At 41.7% G+C, this 3,592-nt stretch overlaps 1 pseudogene; it reads left to right on the top strand.

The window, feature by feature from the left end:
• The window catches only part of LOC101587146, a 12,540-nt pseudogene extending 9,927 nt beyond the window's left edge, over positions 1–2,613 (top strand).
• Positions 2,614–3,592: the final 979 nt, after the last annotated feature.

A 3,592-nucleotide genomic window follows, 5' to 3' on the forward strand; every position in this document is an offset into this window, starting at 1 on the left:
TTTATCAGTTGCTCTTGCTTTGTACAAACAGTGACGCTACTGCGATGGAACAAAACTGATAGAAATTGTGGGGAATTTTGATTAAGAAGGGACAAAGTCTCCCTTGGGAAGACAACTGAGTACAGTAGAAAGAAGGTCAGTTTGGGGTCATGACAAAAAGCATCACCTCTGTCACCTCTTGGCCGCTAGCCTAGGACAAGTTCTGAGTTTTTCCTCTATTTCCACCCAGGGTTGTTGATGGAATATAATGAGATAAATGATGTGGAAAGCACAGACTCTGGTACAGGAAGCACACTGAAAAACATAGAAGTCATCTCTACTTCATGCACTTCGCATTGGTCACTGTGCCATCACTGGGACAAAAGGTGTGACACCCACAACTTAAAGGTGGTTCATCATTTCAGAGAGCTCAGGCTGTGCTCCAAGACAAAAGGGGCATGATAGAAGGACACAGTGGAGCAAAGCTGCCCACCCCAAGGGAACCAGGAAGCAGAGAAGAGAGGAGCAGGGAACAAGAATTCACCTTCCAGTACATGCTCCAGTAACCTCTAAGCAGGACCCAGTTCGCATAAAACATTGAGTGTGACTCACCCATGATCAGCCCATGATGAGTACAGTGATCCACGGTCCAGTCACCTTGCACACATGTGGTTCTTTGGCCAACATTCAAATCTAAACTATAACAAAACTCATAATCTATGGAGAAAAATTAACACATAAGGAAATGAATTAACAAAATAATATTGTATCATAAGAGCCAAGCGAACTAAGATAGTGGGGTTGAAAGGGTATGAATGTGTAATTTAGAAGGTCAGTAAATCCATTTTTCAGGAGAATGTTTTTTCTCTTTGGGGAAAAATTTGATCACTTCAATTGATTTACAAATGTGAAGATAGTCGCAGATGTGATAAAAACTAGGTGACAGATTCTCAGGTGGGCATAGGTGCTCAAGGTTGAAACACTAGGAGTTGTCAGGGAGTTTTGGAGAGGGTCTGATCTTTTCCCAATCCATGTTCAAGCAGAAAACAGGAGTCCAGATTACAACATCTCTGATTTTGATTCACAGAGGAGGCAACTTATGGCTGTAATCAATGTAATCACTTGAAAGAACAATTGGAATGTTCTTGCTTGGAGAATATCGGGGTTGTGCAGAAACATTAAAACATATAGCAACACATGCAAACTTAAGGAAATACAGGTCTGCCACATCTTTATTGATTTTGTTCTTCTCTCCATTAAACATTGACCTAATAATTTCCCAAGTCTTGTCACATACTATAAAACAAGCCATCAAATGGCAATGGGAGGCAAAGAATGTTAGAATGTGTTCTTCTTCACATCCTTATGAAAGGCACCTTTAATATATGATTAAACAAAATGTTCCTACTGGGGCTAGAAGACTTTTCATTCAAGTTATTAAGAATTGTATTGGGAGGGGCCGGGGAGATGGCTCAGTAGAATAAGCGCTTCCCTGGCAAGCGCAAGGGTCTGAGTTCAAGCCCCGGTTCTGAAAAAAAAAAAAAGAATTGTATTGGAACAAAGGTCTATGCAGATGAAGATCCAGGACCATCTAAGATTTCTTTTATTGAAAATACTCTTGGCTACTGGTGGACACTGCTGAGGAAGCATCATCAGTCTCTCTTCCAATTGCCATCATGTTTAAGTCAGGGTCTGTTAAGGAGCCCGACAGCTACACAAGCTCTTCATCAGAGGCTGAGCTTTGAAACAACTGATGAGAGTCTGAGGAGCCATTTTGAACAATGGGGAACACTCACAGACTGCATGGTAATGAGAGACCCGAACACCAAGTGTTCCAGGGGCTTTTGGTTTGTTACTTATGCTACTGTGGAGGAAGTGGATGCAGCCATGAATGCAAGGACATACGAAGTGGATGGAAGAGTTGTGGAACCAAAGAAAGCTGTCTCAAAAGAAGAGTCTCAAAGACCAGGTGCCCACTTAACAGTGAAGAAGATCTTTGTTGGTGGCATTAAAGAAGATACTGAGGAATATTGCCTATGAGACTATTTTGAGAAATATGGAAAAATCAAAGTGATTGAAATTGTGACCAACCTAGTCAGTGAAAAGAAGAGGGGCTCTGCTTTTGTAATCTTTGATGACAATGATTCTGTGGATAAGTTTGTCATTCAAAAATACCACACTGTGAATGGTCACAACTGTGGAGTGAGGACCCTGTTGAAGCAAGAGATGGCTAGTGCTTCATCTAGCTAAAGAGGTCAATGTGGTTCTGGAAATTTTAGTGGTGGCCATGGAGGTAGTTTTGATGGCAATGACAGTTTTGGTCATGGAGGAAACTTCAGTGGTTGAGGTGGCTTTGGTGGCAGCCATGGTGGAAGTGGACATGGTGGCAGTGGAGATGGCCACAATGGATTTGGTAATGATGGAAGCAGTTACAGAGGTGGTGGAAGCTATAATGAATTTGGCAATTATAACAATCAGTCTTCAAATTTTGGACCCATGAAGGAAGGAAACTTTGGAGGCAGAAGCTCTAAGCCCTATGGTGGGGGAGGCCAACATTTTACTAAACCACAAAATCAAAGTGGCTATGGTGGCTCCAGCAGCAACAGTATCTGTACAGTGGCAGAAGATTTTTAAAAATTTCCAGGAAACAAGGCTTAGCAGGAGAAGAAAGCCAGAGAAGTGACAGGGAAGCTACAGGTTGCAACACATTTGTGAATTCAGGCAAGCACAGTGGTGGCCGGGCCTAGCTGCTACAAAGAAGACATGTTTTAGACAAAACTCATGCATATAGGCAAGAAACTCAAGGAATGCATTTGTGACTAATTATATGACAGGTTAGTTTAGTTTCTGTTCTGTGGAAAGTGTAAAGCATTCCAACAAAGAATTTTAGTGTAGACCTTTTTTGTATCCATGCTATTGATTGCTAAATGTAATAGTCTGATGATGATGCTGAATAAATGTGTGTTTACAAAAAGAAAAAGAAAACACTCTTACATACTGTTTACATGGAATTGTTTATTTTCCTCTAGGTTGGTAGTGATGTTATACTTTTGCTTGGATGTTTGAGTTGAGTGTAGATATGAGTGTGTGGGTCTAAGGACTGTGGTGAACTCAATTCATAATTAAAGTTTCTTTCCAAGCTACCTAGAAAGCTTCCCTGATTCACTACACCCCAGCAGGCCCTCAGTGAGGCTCCACCATGAATCCCAACACAGCCAGTGAACTGCAGTATTAAGAGTGGTTGTAACCTTACAATAGCCCAATCCCACATAGGCCTCAATACCAGTACCCTTTAGTATTCAGACAAGGTTGGAAAATTGGTAGAGAGCACAAATTAGTGCAAAATGATGCAACTTACAGCCAATATCTTATAGTGTTCTCCTAAATATTTCTGTTCTTAAATTGACAGTGTTCAGCCAGTTCAATGCTAAGTAGTACACGGGTTCTTGCAGCAGTAAGCAGGAGTTTCTCTCCTCTACCAGGCCCAAATCTCAGCCTCTCCTTTAAAACAAACACTTGGGGCTGGTGAGATGGCTCAGTGGTCTAAAGCACCTACTTAGAACAAGCTTAGCAAAGCACAGGGACCGCGGTTCAATCCCCCAGCACCACATGC

Source organism: Octodon degus, unplaced genomic scaffold (assembly GCF_000260255.1).
Source record: "Octodon degus isolate 3935 unplaced genomic scaffold, OctDeg1.0 scaffold00204, whole genome shotgun sequence".
NCBI lineage: Eukaryota > Metazoa > Chordata > Mammalia > Rodentia > Octodontidae > Octodon > Octodon degus.